The sequence below is a fragment of the Sceloporus undulatus genome, chromosome 2, assembly GCF_019175285.1.
Source record: "Sceloporus undulatus isolate JIND9_A2432 ecotype Alabama chromosome 2, SceUnd_v1.1, whole genome shotgun sequence".
NCBI classification, from domain to species: domain Eukaryota; kingdom Metazoa; phylum Chordata; class Lepidosauria; order Squamata; family Phrynosomatidae; genus Sceloporus; species Sceloporus undulatus.
This window is the reverse complement of record NC_056523.1, coordinates 67,116,205-67,134,361: the sequence shown is the minus strand read 5'-3', so window position 1 is coordinate 67,134,361 and position 18,157 is coordinate 67,116,205. Positions and strand designations below refer to the sequence as shown.

The window sequence follows — 18,157 nt, the reverse complement described above, 5'->3', positions numbered from 1 at the left end:
ATCCTGGGGCCATCTGTGCTTTCAAAGCCAACCTCCCGGTACTTTTCAAATCTGGGAGTTTTCCGATTTAAGAAAATGGCCACCGGAGAGGCTCTGCAGGCAGAGATGGACCCAGGCTGTATTTGGGTGGCAATTTAGGCAGTAAAAAGTGTATGATATTATCAGGGTGCCACCCAAATTAACAATTAAACTGGATAGAGGTAAACTGGTTGAATAATACATGCAATAAGCTCCTAACGTTCTACTGTTCTACCACTCAGAATTATATCTAACATTACTATCAGCAAGTATAACAATATAAGGAAAACATCTAAAGAATGCAAGAGATATACGGTAATTTAAATGAAAGTGATTTGTTGCAGCTGAGCAGAAGTTTAAACTACCCACAATTTCAATTCAGAATCCTCTTCTCTGCATCTGAATCCCCCTCCACAGAGGCCACACTACTGTCAATTGATGTCCTGTGGTTACTTTCTGGTGGTGGTACAAGGCCAACAGTGCTGAGTTTTGAAGGTAGCAAGGAAACAATGTCTTTGAAATCTACACATTAGACACAATGAGCCTTCCTACAGTCCAGCTCTATGCCCTGAAAAGTTGACACAGACACCTGGCTTAAGGAGACAACATGTGAAAGGGATCTAGGAGTCCAAGTAGACCACAAGATGAACATGAGTCAACAGTGCGATGTGGCAGCTAACAAGGCCAATGCGATTTTAGGCTGCATCAACAGAAGTATAGTGTCTACATCAAGGGAAGTAATAGTGCCACTATATTCTGCTCTGGTCAGGCCCCACCTGGAATATTGTGTCCAGTTCTGGGTGCCACAATTCAAAAAGGACATTGAGAAACTGGAGCGTGTCCAAAGGAGGGCGACTAAAATGGTGAAGGGTCTGGAAACCAAGCCCTATGAGGAACGCCTTAGGGAGCTGGGTATGTTTAGCCTGGAGAAAAGAAGGTTAAGAGGTGATATGATAGCCCTGTTTAAATATTTGAAGGGATGTCATATTGAGGAGGGAGCAAGCTTGTTTTCTGCTGCTCCAGAGAACAGGACCAGGAACAATGGATCCAAGCTGCAGGAAAAGAGATTCCACCTCAACATTAGGAGGAACTTTCTGACAGTAAGGGCTGTTCGACAGTGGAACACACTCTCTCAGAGTGTGGTGGAGTATCCCTCCTTGGAGGTCTTCAAACGGAGGCTGGATGGCCATCTGTCGGGGATGCTTTGATCTGGATTTCCTGCATGGCAGGGGGTTGGACTGGATGGCCCTTGCGGTCTCTTCCAACTCTATGCTTCTATGATTCTATGAATCCATGCATAGAACTAGATGCTGGTAATGTTCTGCCACCTTCCTTGTTCTGTCTGTAGGACCCACCACTATTTGGCATGGGAACAAAAACTGATATAGTTGTGAGGGGAAAACATTAAACCTCAGGTTCTTAAAAAAATACTTTTATATGGATATTTTCTGAATATATTGCTCACTTCTTTAAAGTATCCATCAACTCCACAGAATGGTTAATTTCACAGAAAGAGTAAATTACCAAAATGTACTCTAGGAAACAGTTTGACATCTCATTATAAACTAACCAGGTTTCACTTTCAATGTCTTTTGGGAGTTCTGGACATCTGCCAGCACTTTAATCAACATGAATCAAAAGTACAAAACAAATATTCCTCCCCCTCAAACAGAAAAAGAGAAAGAGCCAGTATTGAATTTTGTTTTCCAGGTTGCTTTCCCTCCCAGGATAAACCTGTAATATGGCAGGTGGCATTCAATTATCCTCTCCCTTTCTTAACAAGTGAAAACTGATTCATGTGATTTTTTTCTTTTTTCTTTTTTTGCAAAGAACAGACAGCATCATATCATTTGAAATGTCATACATATCAAAATGCTGGTGAATGATTCTAATCATTTTATACCAGTTCCATTGATCACGTGATGCAGCCATGCAATAGTCAACCAGCTAATAAGAAATAAACAATACTACATATTATCCAGTAAAAAGACATTCATTCTTTTTGAGTGACCAGTTTGTGATGCTGTACTTTTGGTGCATTCAGATCCCTTGCTTGCTTGTCTAGTACCTTGCTCCTCTTCTGCCATGTTTGCAATTTTAAGCATTTTCTTGGCATTTTAGCATCACAGGCAGCAAGTAGATCCACTATCACAGTGGTGGCAAATCCATCCTTGATTTTACTGCATCTCTTCTGATGTCAATGGGAACTTTGCCAGTGGTGGCACAGTAACACCAGAGCTTCTGATCAACTCAGTGTGTATGTGTGTTGTGTGCCTTCAAGTCATTCCTGACTTATGGTGACCCTAAGGTAAACCTATAATGGAGTTTTCTTGGCAAGAATCAGAGAAACTTTGCCATTGCCTTCCCTTGAGGCTGAGAGCATGTGACTCACCCAAGCTCACCCAGTGGGTCTCATGGCCAATCTGGGAACCAAACCTTGGTCTCCAGAGTCCTAATCCAACACTCAAACCACTACACCATACTTTCAACCAAGAGCTTTCAACTCAGAACAAGTTGGATTTTCTGCCCCTGTAGTGATACCTCCACTGGCCATGCCTGTATGTCATCTTAAGGACTAACAAAAGCTATTGTGGCAGAAAATATACTGTTACTTCATCAGAGACATGAAATGTTAACTCATTTGGCAGATCTTTACCCATGTGCATGGCTAGTCAGGGGACTGGAAATCAGTGGGGTGTGACAAATTACTCAAAAGCATAAACAGCAATAATAACAGTTGTGAGAGGCTTTACTTACTAAATTTAGCTAGTGGGTGAAAATGTTGTACCAATTTGCAAATGGATAAGAATGTTACTTTACCTGTATTTTATTTTTGTAAAAAGTCTTTCCAAAATTCACATTTTTTTTCCGTAAATAATATGGAAAAAGACAAAATGGACACATTAACATATTCATGTTGGAGATAAGAGATGAACTTTGTGATTAATTTTTGTTCAGTTGTTATGTGACAGTCTGTCTTTAAAATGCCTTTAAGAACAGCCACCTTGAGGTCAGATCATGGAAAATGAAAATAAAAACTGGAGATGAGTAATGCCTCTTACAGCAAATAGCAACAGCAAGTATATTTCTATACCTCTTATCAATGCACTTACGCACTCCCCAGGTGGTTTACAAAGTGTAAGTTAATTGCCCCCAACAAGCTGGGTACTCATTTTAGTGACCTTGAATGGATGCAAACCTGTTGACCCTGAGCCCATCACAGGAACTGAACTCACAACTTTGTGGTTTGTGAGTCAGTGGTTGCAGTAATGACATTTAACCACTGCATCACCAGGGCTCTTGCTGGTTATTAGGACTAATAAAGGGGGAAAGTGGTGCGAGATCTTGAGTTATCCCGAACTTAAGTTAGCCATGATGAGACAAAAATTAGGGGAGAGGAAAAGAAACAAAAAGTCCTATAAAGTGGTGTAGTGGATCTGTAAATAATGTTTTTTCTCCATCCCTGTATATTGAGAGCTTGCAAATACTCAGAAAATGACTTATTTTCATTTTTGAAGTTCAAAGTTATGTGATGCACTAGCTGACAAAAAAATCATGGAAGTCAAATTGTTAAGTGGTATGAGACAGTTGGTGCATCAAGGCGATGATGCAGGCCTTCGTGGATGTTTAGAGTCTTCTTCCTTTTATGGTAAACCAAGTCTTGAGTGGTTGATTTTAATTTTTTCAATAGCAAATAAAAACACAAAGCAGCCAAGTATTTTCTAAATTAAAAACAAAACAAAACAACAACAACCAGAGATAGTTAAAACCTTTTTATTAGGGTAAATATTCCCTCACTGTTTTTCAAATATTGCCATTTCTGTTGTTGGATTTGTATCCATCTATGATTCTACAAATGGCTTCTTTGTGTTTTGTAACTCCAATCTGAGTGGGATTATGAAACAATGGCTGGAAGCCTGTTGGGCAGTTACAAATATGTAACCTAGGGTTATGCACTTGTGACTGTTTCATGTTCATGATCCCTATATAGCCTCTACTTTAGAGGGCATGTAGAGATTGTGAAGGTCACCAATCCCAGAGTACTGGGAAGCAGCCACTGTGATTGATTGGTTTCTGTTCCTCTTATGGTCCCATCCTCCTCATGCAAGCAGTCTCTGCTGCAAGAGGGAATTAATAAATAAAATAAATAAAACTTTTATTTATATCCTGCTTTTCTGTTACAAGACAATCAAAGCGGCTCACAACATATTAAAATCCACATTTACAAAATTATGTCCCAAATTCCCCCCCCTTAAAACAGGATTAAACATGTACAATTAAAATATCTATTAAACACACACACACACACACATACACACACACATACACACACACACACACACACACACACACACACACACACACAAAATATACAAGGACAGAATGGTGGGCTGATACATGATGCGGGGGGTAGTCACCAGTCCACAAACTGGATGCTACGTTTGGTCTTGATGGTGGCAATAGCCACATTGACATCTTTGGGAACAACATCACCATGGTACAACAGGCAGCAGGCCATGTATTTACTGTGACGAGGGTCACATTTCACCATCTGGTTGGCTGGCTCAAAGCAAGCATTGGTGATCTCGGCCACAGAAAGCTGTTCATGGTAAGCTTTCTCAGCTGAGATGACGGGGGCATAAGTAGCCAGAGGGAAGTGGATAGGGCACCAGGTTGGTCTGGAATTCTGTCAGATCTACATTCAGGGCACCATCGAATCTCAGGGAAGCTGTGATGGAGGACACAATCTGACTGGTTGAGGTTGGTGTAAGTGGGGCTCTCAATGTCTAGATTCCTGCAGCAGATGTCATAGATGGCCTCGTTGTCTACCACAAAGGCACTGTCGGAGTGTTCTAGGGTGGTGTGGGTGGTCAGGATGGAGTTGTAGGGCTCAACTATGGCTGTGGAGACTTGAGGAGCTGGGTAGATGGAGAACCCCAGCTTGGCCTTCTTGCCATAGTCAACAGACAGCCGCTCCATCAGCAAGGAAGCAAAACCAGAGCCCGTGCCACCACCAAAGCTGTGGAAGACCAGAAAGCCTTGGAGACCTGTGCACTAGTCAGCCAGCTTTCTGATCCTGTCAAGGACCAAGTCAATGATCTCCTTGCCAATGGTGTAGTGGCCCCTGGCATAGTTGTTGGCTGCATCTTCCTTGCCAGTGATGAGCTGCTCAGGGTGGAAGAGCTGGCGGTAGGTTCCAGTGCACACTTCATCAATCACAGTTGGTTCCAAATCTACAAAGACAGCTCTGGGGATGTGTTTGCCAGCTCCTGTTTCACTGACGAATGTGTTGAAGGAGTCATCTCCTCCTCCGATGGTCTGGTCGCTGGGCATCTGCCCATCAGGCTGGATACCATGTTCAAGGCAGTAGAGCTCCCAGCAGGCATTGCTAATCTGGACTCCAGCTTGGCCAACATGGATGGAGATGCACTCACGCATGACTGCTGACGAGGAAGAATTGCAGGAAACAGGAGAAAGAAGGGGGGAAAGGAGGGGAGCAAAAAATATATATATACTGTATCTACGAAGTTGCTGATGTTACTTCTTCCGACAAGCTAAGAGTTGACGTAAGTAACAGAATGGTAACAGAGCCCCTGTTTCCTGACTGTCACACCAGGTGGAATTTGCAGCCAGCTGCTACCTACGCAACAGAGGAACAGACCTCCATCAATCACAGTAGCTCGTGCCCAGTAAGTAGGGATTGGAGGGATCAGGATGGGATTCACTACAGTGCTTATATAGTACATTCATAACTTCCCAACAGGATTCTCGTCTATGATAATAAACTATTTTGAGGTGGGAGTGGATCAGAAAGACCAATGTAAGATTCAACCATGGCAGTACACTAGTAAAACCAAGAGACATCATAATACTAAGGATTTTATTAATGGACAGGCAGGCCTTGTTTTTGAAATGATGAGCTGCATCTTAATACATCCACAGATAATGGAACACACAGTTTTCTTTGCACATTGAAAAATGGATCTAGAAAATGCCTCTTGAATTGGTAAACTAGCTATTAGTGTGCCATAGGTCCTCATGCTGCATATAAGTGGGACCCACTTTCTGGGGTTACATATCTGGTTAATCTTCTGGCACATGCATTCCAACTGTGTGCATTCCAGTTCCACTTGTGGCCTTTATGCTGATTGTGGAGATGTAACATAAAAGTTCTGCATCTGGAGATGTAACATAAAGGTTCTGCTATGTCTCTTATATCAAGCACTCAAACCCATCTTTTTAGTGTAAAGTCGAAGGCTTTCATGGCCGACATCCACAGTTTTTTGTGGGTTTTTCAGGCTATGTGGCCATGTTGTAGCAGAGTTTCTTTCTGACGTTTCGCCAGCATCTGTGGCTGAGATCTTCAGAGAATTCTCTGAAGATGCCAGCCACAGATGCTGACGAAACGTCAGAAAGAAACTCTGCTAGAACATGGCCACATAGCCCGAAAAACTCATCTTTTTAGCTTCAAGAGTTTATACTCATCTAGTGGCCATTCAGTGGAGAGCAGGAGGAATCAGAGAAGCATCTGGCTATGCCCTATAGCCAGTTGCAGAACAATAGCATCATCTGCACAGAGCTCCGTAGCTCACTTTGTAAGACTGGCAGAGAATTCTGACCAAAAATGTGATTTAACATGGTATATCATCACAAAGCCATTTAGTAATATTATCTGGTTATCCCCTGCATGCCACTCTTCTCCATTCTTCTTCCCACAGCTTTCTATTCCTCCCCTTTTAAAACAAACAAAAAACAAAAACAAAAACCCAAATGTAGCTTGAAATCTCAGGTGCAAAAAAAGAATGAAGCAATGAGTAACTTACATCTCAGTTGGGTGGTGACTCTGCTCTGAGGTTTAATTTGAATTTTAGAGTTATCCAAGACACTAAACCCTATCCCAAAAATAAATCCTGGAGCTTGGATAGCTTCATTAAAATGCACACTAAAATAAAACTGAGTGCCCATGGAGCCACCAGCTGCCTCTCATCAAAAGGCTATAGCACGTCCCATTACCCCTTCATATTCCTTTCTCCTGTGCAATGCATCTCTCCTTTTTTGTGTGTCTTCCAAGCAAGATCAAATTTGCATGCCCTTCCTTAAAGATCAACACCAATTCTGCCTTGTCTGAATGAAGTCATGAGTCATAACTGTCATCTCTTCCTTCATTTTTATCAAATGCAACCAGAAGCATTTGCTCAAGGCCATAGCCACACTTATGTCAAACCAAATTTTAACCACCTCATCAAGGATTGGCAGGGTAACAGAATTATTCTGATATTCATTGAGAATATCAGCACATCAGATATTTATGGAGGTTGGTTTGCTTATTCTTCTTCTTCAAGTGCGATGAAGTCCAAGAGATGCTTTGGTTTCTTTGTGATGGGATACTACGGGTTGAGACTCCCTTATTTGAAATGTTTGCAACCAGAAGTGTTTTAGATTTTGGATTTTGAATATTTGCATATACAAAATAATATATAGTATCTTGGAGATGGGACCCAAATCTAAACATGAAATTCATTTATGTTTCATATATATCTTATAAACCTAGCCTGAAATTATATATGATATTTTAAAATAATTTTGTGCATGAAACAAAGTTTGTGTATGCTTAAAAAAATCAGAAAACAAAGGTGTCACTATCTGAGCCATTTGTGTGGACAATTATGAATGTTGGAGTATTTCAGATTTTGGAATTCTGGACAAGGGATACTCAACCTGTATTGGATATTGTAACATCTGCCTATCTACTATTTACTATTTACTAATTTAAGTTGAACACATTGGAAGCAATAAAATTCTTAAAGTATACATCACTCCAAGTCATTCTGGACTAACAAATGTCTTTTATTCAGCCTCTGATCAGCCAGTACATCAGCCATAATAATTGCCCTACAATCAAGACAATCAGACACATAAAACTACTTTAAAATGTTTAATAATAATAATAATAATAATAATAATAATAATAGGTTTTATTTATAGACCGCTATTCCGCAATGATCATAGCGGTGTACAGTAAAAATTGTAATACAATACAAAAAACAAGGTGACAGTTAAAGGAGGGAGAAGTCTCGTCCTTCAGGCAGTCCCTGATGTTGCTGGATCTGCCTGATCTCTCCCTCTGAGGCCAAGATGACAGTTGAGGAGGGAGGGGCCTCTTCCTTCAGGCAGTCCCTGATGTAGCTGGGTCTGCCTGATCACTCCCTCTGAGGCCGAGGTGACAGTTTAGACTCATTGATTTCCATTACTAAAACCCACTGCTTATGCCCATGTTTGTCTCTTCTCAAATCTGTCTACTGCAGATAGTCCATTAGTGGTCCATTGGGCACTTTTGGACAGTACTTATTAGTTTCTGTGGGTAAAGGACAGAGTGGAAGTGGCTCTAGGGCAGGCCATCCTCTTTCCTCATGCTGCCCAACATAGGGAAGGGGGATGGCACAGCACCTGGTGTGCAAAGAGCTGGTTGGCTTGAATTGAACCCAATCCAGTTGTTCACTTGCCACAAAACCCCACACTAACTGCATTATTTCAGAGAAACACTGCAGCATCCTACAACTTTGCTAACCCTGGGGCAAAGCCACATTAACCAGGGAAACCCGCAGTATAATGAGCCCTTAGCATCCATTGGAGGTTGGTTTCAGGACCCCTGTGAGTACGAAAATCTAAGGATGTTCAAGTCCCATTATATTCAGTGGTATAGTAAAATGGTGTCCCTTATATAAGATGGCAAAATCAAGATTTGCTTTTTGGATTTTTTAGAGAATATTTTCAAACCACTGTTGGTTTCTGAGGATGATGAATTTGTGGATAGGAATGCTGACTGTATCTCACTGGAAGTCACCATCAGCATGGAAACAGACAGCACTAGTGTCAAGATAAGCATGAGGATTTTTGCCTGTGCAGACAAGGCCTTAGTTATGAATGTATAACTATGTATTGCGTCCTGGACCAACCCCCCAAATCTATCTTAACAGCCAGTAGCTGCAACAAGTGATGGAGATATGTTCTGCTGGAGAGTGGGGCGCAGCAGGATGACATTTCCATCCTCCTCCCACCAGGGACCTGCAGTGCAAAGAGGAATCGCAACGGGGTGCTGCTTCTCATTATCACAACCTTGCTTACCGGTGGAAGAAGAAACATCATTCAGAGAATGTCATTCTGCTGTGATTGCCAGCAGAATAGACAGCAGTGAAATACAGTATTACTTGCCTAAGAAAACCCTCAGAAGTTCACAGAGTCATCTTAAGTCAACAGGTGACATGAAGACACATATTCACATAATAAATGGGGGATATAAAGTAGTTTATATTAAGCAGAGCTAAACTAAAGACTGAAAGTGCCACCTCCAAGACAGGGCTTCTGGTGTATCTTGATAGGACAGAGTGAAATATGTTACAAAAGATGTCAGATTATAGAAAAGAGAAAAATAATAAATAGAAGTACACTGAACAGTTGATTCATTCAAAAGTAAAATGTAGGAAACAGAGATGGGTGGCCTGTGAAATCCTATCTTATTTCTTTAGTACCTTCACAAGTATCAATGTGCAGTTGGGGGTGTCAATAGAAATTTACTAGTGGTAGTTTTCTTGAGAGCTGTTAGCAGCCGCTAGGTTTTTTTAGTCCAAAATTTCCATTCTACAATGCCATAGCAAGGGAAACTCTGGTTAAAATAAGCAACCAGAAGATGGGCACCTTTCAGAGCACATTGCCCTGGCATGAAAACAGGTGATGTCAACACAGCCATTGTGATTAGCTGGAGTGTATGATAAGTGTTTCAAAAACCAGACCAAGTCCCAAGGGTTCTACAGAATGGCAAACATAGCATGCAATGTATGATGTGGGAGAGATCAATGCTAGCAGATCCAAACAACCAAAACTGTGGTCCATTATGATATGTCTGGACCTCCTCATGTAGTAGTTGAACACAGTATAATTCAGATTCACAGGAAAGAGTAAGAAATAAGTCCACACAGCCCCATATTGTGTCTTGCTATTGGACCATTGGGATTCAGTATAATAAATTTAAGTAATTTAGTGCAATAAATTTAGGTAATTTAGCTGAACAGTTTGCAGTAGTGTTTTATTATCAGTGCACAGAAGGAGAGAATGACTTGAATAAGATATAATTAAACCCAGCTTCATATGGAAAATTCCTTTATTTGGATAATTTAATGTCTATCTTTTCAGTCAAAAGGAAAAATGAAAACAATAACAGTACATTAAAAAGCCATTAGAGAGCAAAATAATCCCAGTGCTAAACTAAAGTGAAAATTAAGAAATCAAGATGCCTGGGTAAACAATTTTCACTTAGTATGTAAAAGAAACTACACCCAGAAGCTTTCCTGGGGAAAGAATTCTCAAATCTGGACACAGTTATAACTTTGGAAAATGAGGAACAGCCCAATCCTTGGTCATCACTAGACACATCTCCAATGAAGGAGGAAGGGAAGACTCTGGAGGAGGTCCTCCAAAATTGATCTTAGACTGGGTAGAGATGAAGTCTAAGATATTTCGCTGGCATCCTTTTGGGAATCTATGATGCTGTAAATCAATTTATGATAGTGCAACTTAGAATTTACATTTTGCAGGAAACCACATTGTGACCATTGCACAAGTAGAGAAAGCAGTGTGGCTACTGTGTAATGGGCATGAAGCACAATGGTGTTGCATGTTGCAATACATGTTGCCCTGCATGCCCAATGACAATGCAAGGGGGTGAAATGGTTGCCAACAGAACCATTGGGTACTAGTAATCCAGAGTAAGGAGAAGGGCAAAGTCATGAGTGCCCTGTACCTGACCAGAAAAAGACTAGATCCCTTTCACACATAGTTTCATTCAGCCAGGTGTCACCCATCCTATATCTGTGCATTTCATTTTTCCACCCTAAGTACAGTACTTTACATTTCTCCGTGTTGAAATTCATTTTGTTGGCCTCTGGGGTGTTAGCTACTCCTTCTAATTTGGTGTCCTCTGCAAATTTGATAAGTATGCCCCCAATTCTGTCATCCAAGTCATTGATAAAGATGTTGAATAGCACTGGGCCCAGGACAGAGCCCTGTGGGACCCCACTGGTCACTTCTCTCCAGAATGAAAAGAAGCCATTTTTGAGCACCCTTTGGGTTAGGCCGGTTAACCAATTACAAATCCATGTAACAGTTACCTTGTATAGCCCACATTTCACTAGCTTGTTTGCAAGAATGTCATGGGGACATGGACATTGCCAACACAAAACCCAAATAGATTAGATAATCTAGTGAAAATAGGAGGAAGGAATATCAATAATCTAAGATACGCAGACAATACCATAATACTAGCAGAAAACCTCCCAGACCTGGAACAACTACTAAGTATGATCAAGGAAGAAAGTGCAGTGGAAGGTTTACAGTTGAACATAAAGAAAACAAAAATAATGGCCATGGAGAATCTGCACACATTCAACCTAGGCAATGAACAAATAGAAATAGCAAAAGAGTTCTCATACCTGGGATCAAACATTGATAGGAATGGCAACTGCAGCCAGGAAATTAGAAAAAGATTAAGAATGGGGAGAATAGCTAGGAAAGAACTAGGAAAGTTTCTAAAATGCAAAGATATACAACTGAGCACAAAAGTTAGAATCATACAAGCCATTGTATTTCCTATTACCATGGATGGATGTAAGAGCTGGAGAGTTAAGAAAGAAAATAGGAAGGAAATCAATTCATTTGAGATGTGATGCTAGAGAAGAGTGCTGAGGATTCTGTGGATAGCCAAAAAGACAAACAAATGAATCTTAGAGCAGATCAAGCCAGATATCTCCTTGGATGCCAAGATGACAAAATTGAGGCTTTTGTACTTTGCACACATCATGAGATGGCATAACTCATTGGAAAGAACAATCAAGCTAGGAAAGGTGGAGGGAAGCAGAAAGAGAGGAAGGCTACCTGCTAGATGGATGGACTCTATTGAAGAGGTCATGGGTTGTGAGATCCAGCAACTTCCACCAGAAATCCACAACAACAACTTGCTCCAAAGAGAAGTGAAGTTTATTGAAAATACAGGCAGATGTGACCAGACAAACGTTTAAGCAGAATCTAACAAGCCAAGCCCCAAGCAGCTAGTTAAAACACACATTTCCCCCCACCTTTTTTCCTGTGGGCACTAGCACCCCCCTCTATGCCTGAGAAGCAGACTCCCTGGCCTTGAAGGCACTCACAGATGTCTCTGCCTTATCACTGCATTCCATTCCCAAGCAGCCATCTATAGCAACTACCTACTTACCAGCAGCCCCCTTCCCCCAACCACTAACCGCAGACAGAACTACAATTTAAAGCAATTATTAAGCAATATGAGCAGTGACTATAGGAACTATGAATATTGATTAGTAATTGACTTTGGAGTTCTGACATGGGTATCACTTTGCAGGAACTAAGCAGAGCAATGGAGGACAGGAGGTCTTGGAGATGTCTCATCCACAAGGTTGCTGTGGGTTGAGATTAACTTGAGGGGAGTTAACAACAACAACAAAAACCAAAAACATCATGGATGCCTACACATTTAAATGAAATGTATTGTTATGTAAAAGATTGCACTGTCTTTATAATGAAGCAGTTATAACAACAACAACAACAACAACAACAATACAAATCTTGTTTTGAATGTGGTCTTGGAGGTGATACAGAAATATCTTAAATAAATAAATCAGTGTAAGCTTTGAGTTCAATAGACCTTACTTCCCAGTAACCAAGTGTGCACTGCTTATGTTGACAACAAATGTGAAGGAAGGTGTTTATTATTTTTAAAATGAATGCACAAATTTTGTGAATTTTAACAAGAACAGATTAATTATAAACAGGTGTTTTACTCTAATAGCAAAGACAAGGTTTCTCCTTTACAACCTGTATGTGCAGTTGCTACTCCAGTGCTTGAATTAACCACATAGTGTCACCCTAGACCATCAAAATCTGGTCTTGTGTAGGTGCTATAGTTTGGTAGCTGAATTGGAAAGCTTTTAAGTTTCATGACTAAAACATGTTTTTGGCAAAAGACATGATGGAATATGACAATTGAACTAGTGAGATGTCCAGACATCATTCTGAGTGATTCCAAATTGATTTGTACAAGTTGGGATCTAGAAAACTATGGAAAAATCCTTTCTTCACATAACTTCCTCTTAATGACTTCCTGCTTACATAGCCTTGAAACTCATCATTCAAGAGATATAGTGTGATTGTTCTGTCTCCTAAAGTTTGAGGTTAGGTGACATAAATCACTTTCATCTATGCTAGAACCTATAGAGGGGGCTGCTGTAAGACATGCTATGTAGAAGATTTAATGATGGAAGTGCAATCTGGGGATGTGCATTCTCCAGATCATAATTTAAATCCTCCTTTTTGGTTGGTGTACAAAAAAGTGAAATTATTTTTCACAAAGTTGCAATCAAGAAGGGCTGAATCAGCAGTTAATTTCAACTAGGGTAGAACCACTGAAACAAAGACTGAATGATGAGTTAACATAGGTAACTCATCCCATAGACTCAAAAAGGCCTACTTTAGTTAGAACCCAAAAGAGAGGGAGATCAATTTTCTGCACAGAAGGAAAGCTTCCAGAAAATTATGTTCAGAAATTCTGTGCAGAAAATTATGTTTTGCCATTAATATTCAGGAAACAATAATGTTTTCTGCTCACAAAATGCAAAACCCACACATGTAGTTATTTCCAGACTAAATCATGAACTGCAAATAGCCTCTGAAAACTGCACAGACTTTTCTACAGTGGGGAATAAAATATTAAATCTATACTTTTTTACCCATGAGTATGAAATTTAGAAATCTCTGCCGTTGCCTTGATGAATCATGGGCGGGATACACACCGCCATATAGTACGTATTGTATACGTACTAGGGTTAGGAAGGGGCAGTGCTTCCGCACCCCCCTAACCCTAGTACGTATACAATACGTACAAGATGGCGCCGGCCCTTCTACATGGCCGGCGCCATCTTTACGTACTGGACGCATAGCGTCCAGACGTGTCGCGGCGCTAATGACGTAGCGAATGCGCCCTTGGCGCTTCGCTACGTCATCCGTGCGCCGCAGAAAGAAGCTCCGAAATGGAGCTTCTTTTTTGCTCCGCGCGGGAGCCACGCGGTTTGGATGCTGCGGCTCCCTCGCGGAGCAAATGGCGCGGGCGGGGGAATGCCGCAAAGCGGCGGTTTGTATCCCGCCATAGAATCATAAAGTTGGAAGAGACCATCCAGTCCAACCCCTGCCATGTAGGAACTCATCTCCAACAGATGGCCATCCAGCCTCTAAGTACAGACCTCCAAAGAAGGACACTCCATCAGTCTCCAAGGGAGTGTGTTCTACTGTCAAACAGCTCTTACTGTTAGGAGGTTTCTCCTAATGATGAGGTGGAATATTTTTTCCTGTCCTTTGAATCCATTACTGCGGATCCTATTCTCTGGAGCAGCAGAAAACAAGCTTGCTCCACCCTCAATATGACACCCCTTCATATATAACAGGGCTGTCATATCACCTCTTAACCTTCTCTTCTCCAGGTTCAACATACCCAGCTCCCTAAGTCTCTCTTCATAGGGCATGGTTTCCAGATCCTTCACCATTTTGGTTGCCCTCCTTTGGACATGCTCCAGCTTGTCAATATCTTTTTTGAATTGCGGTGCCCAGAACTGGACACAGTATTCCAAGTGAGGCCTGACCAAAGCAGAATACAGTGGCACTATTACTTTCCTTGATTTAGACACTATACTTCCATTGATCCAGTCAGGAATCACATTGGCTTATTTAGCTGCCGCATCACACTGTTGATTCATGTTCAACTTGTGGTCTACTAAGACTCCTAGGTCCCTTTCATATGTAGTCTTGTTAAGCCAGGTGTCCTCCATCCTCTATCTATGCATTTCATTTTTATGCCTAAGTGTAGTATCTGTCTTCTTATCCCAAATATACTGTACAGAATTTATCACCAGGGGAATGGTTTCTCAGGTCTTTCGTTATATAGGAAATTTGTTCTCATCTATCCTAAAGGAGGACAATCTTTTCCTTTCCGTCTCCTTATTTCTTACCTGTACTTCTTGCTAGTCTCTTAATTTCCTGATTCATTTTAATTTTCCTTTCCCTATTTTTTTTTTAGTTTGAAAAAAAAAAGGTAGAAAGCACTGGTAGGGGTGAGAATCTTGTGCTAACACTGTAGTCTGAATGCAAGATACTTCTTAAACCGATTATGGCACTGCACATTATTTTGTGTGGTTGTGCCTAAAACCCTGGAAGCAGAGGAAATCAGGACATTTCTGGCTGTATCATGTGCAGGAGCAGCTACTGGAATCATCCCTCAACACATGCTGCCAACATTAGTGATATGGATGAACCTCCCTACCCAAACTACAGATGGAAACACCCAATTCCCCCTGCTTTGAGATGGAGAGGATACACTGTGGTCTCAATGTACATGGACATGCTGGGTGGGTTGGGGAGCGGCATCTGTTTGGTAGTGACCTTGTTTTTCTAAAGTATGGAGGAAAAGACTTAAAATAAACCCTGCGCCATATATAGAAACTAGACAAGATCCTGAAGAATAAAGATATAACACAGAACGCTAAACTTAGGATGACCCATGTCATCATATTTCCCATCTCTATGTATGGATGGGAAAGCTGAACAGTGAATAAAGCTGATAGGCAGACAATTAACTCATTTGAAATGTGGTACTGGAGGAGAGTTCTGCAGATACCTTGTGCTGCTAAAAATATGCTGAAAGATTTGTTCCTTCTAGAGCAAATCAAGTTTAAACTCTCCCTAGAAGCCAAGGTGACTATGCTGAGACTGTAATATTTTGCCCATATCATGAGAAGACATGACTCACTAGAAAAGACAATAATGCTTGGTAAGGAAGACAGTAGGAAAAGATGAAGACCACATTAATTAAGGGGTGATATAATCCTGTTTAAGTATTTGAAGGGGTGTCACATTGAGGATGGAGAAAGCTTGGTGCTTTCTGCACCGGCATTTGGGACGTCCGGAGGACGTCCCATTTTAAAAAAGGGGCGTCTCTTATAGATGCCCCTGGGCCTAGTACGGACTCCGTCCGTACAAGATGGCGCCAGCCGTTCTACATGGCCGGCGCCATCTTTGCGTATCGGACGCTGAGCGTCCGTACGCGTCACGTCGCTTGTGACGTAGCGAGTGCGCCCCTGGCGCCTCGCTACGTCGCAAACGCGACGGAAAAAGAAACTCAATTTTGGAGCTTCTTTTTCGGTCCACGCGGGAGTCGGGCCGTGTGAAGGCTCCGGCTCCCCCGCGGACCTACTGGCGGCAGCGGCAGAGCGCCGCAAAGCGGAGGTATGTACCCCGCCCTTGTTTTCTGCTGCTCCAGAGACTAGAACACAAAACAATGGATGTAAGCTACAGGAAAAAAGATTCCACCTCAACATTAGGAGGAACTTGCTGACCATAAGAGTGGTTTGACAGTGGAACACACTCCCCTGGAGACAGATGGAGTGTCCTTCTTTGGAGGTCTTTAAGTAGAGGCTGGATGGCCATCTGTCGGGAATGCTTTTATTGTGAGTTCCTGCATGGCAGGGTGTTGGACTGGATGGCGTCTCTTTCAACTCTATGATTCTATGATTCTATGATTCCAGATGGCTAGGTTCAATCAAGGAAGCCACAGCCCTGAGTTTGCAAAACCTGGGCAGGGCTGTTGATGACAGGGGGACTTGGAGGTCTCTCACTCATGAGGTCATTATAAGCTGAAGTTGACTTGATGGCAGTGAACAACAACAACACATTTAGGAAAGAGAGGGGATTGATGTACTTGTTCTGGCTCCACTGTGTCTACAATGAAACGACCCCTGAAATCAGAAATCCAAACAGTTTCTTTTTCCTGCAAACATGACCAGTCTCATGGCTTGAATAGTAGGATTTAGTGGTTCTAGCTGCTTTCTAAGCTTTAACCAGTTTTTGTTTCATGTTTTCTTTATTCCAGTCTAGGGCAAAGTATTTTATCTTTACTTACAGTGGATGAGTAACCTGTGGCCTATAAGGTGAATAAAGCCTGCAGGGCAGGCTGAATATGACCTGTGGCACTTTCTGGCAGGTTCCACCAGTCTGAATATATTGGCAGTTCTTCAAGGTGCTTTGAAAGCACAGAACTACACCAGAAATATACTTTCTAAAGGTAAAGGAGAGTCTCAGTTGAGCAGGGAAGGAAGAGCCATTGGTAGCAAAGATCCTCTTGTATATGCATTTTAGAAACAGAGAGGGAGAGAGAAAATGTGTGGCCATGCATATCAGCATATGGTGTGATGGCAGCATAGATCTATAAAAGGCTGTGTGGATAATGTCTTCTGGGGTGTAGTGTGTGTACTGGAGCACATAAAAAGAAAGCTAACAGAGAGACTATATACAGCATGAATGGATACAATTTTTTTAATCAAGGACTGCATTGCCTTAAGGGTAATAATCTGGAATCTAAGTGCTTGGTACTGGCAAAGCCCAATGGCTGCTGATGGATTTGATGTCTGTGGGGGCCCACTTTGAGTTTCTTTTGTGTGTGTGAAAATTTAAAGGATCTAGCTAAGGTAATGCACCCTATCTCCAACTAGGTTTAGCACTCTGCATAGCTCCTTTAAAGTGTGGACTAAAACCCAGAATGGATTTACTACTCCACTAGCCACCCACCACCACTGACAGAGCCAGAAGCACCCTACGGTCTTTCTCACTTAAAGTGAGCACCCACCCCTCCATACTCTTTCTGAGGTCATCACCACCACCCTTTTCCTTTCCCTCTCGCTCTTTCTCTTTCTTAAGACAGAGGAAGAAATTGTGATGATCTTAAGAAAGAGACAAAAAAGGACATGGGCTGATACAGTGCTGATATCTGGCCCCCAGACAACTAGCTCTTAACCAGAGTTCTGTAAACTTCCAGTAAGGAGCAATGGTGTCCCCATCTGAGGTGTCACTGGTTTGGAGAGGTGGGCCTTCCAGGGTCAGGGCTTCCAGGAGGTGGGGCAAAAAGGTCACTCATCCTACTTTGCTGCTGCAGCATGTAGAATTGTGCCATGGCAGTGAGATGGGGTGTGTGCTCAGCCCTCATAACAGCCTTCCCGGCCTCCTGAGTTCATGGCTGCATAGGACTCACAAT

The 18,157-nt window shown here is 41.8% G+C and overlaps 1 pseudogene; it reads right to left on the bottom strand.

The window, feature by feature from the left end:
* Positions 1-4,432: 4,432 nt before the first annotated feature.
* On the bottom strand, positions 4,433-5,493 carry LOC121920340 (annotated as a pseudogene).
* Positions 5,494-18,157: the final 12,664 nt, after the last annotated feature.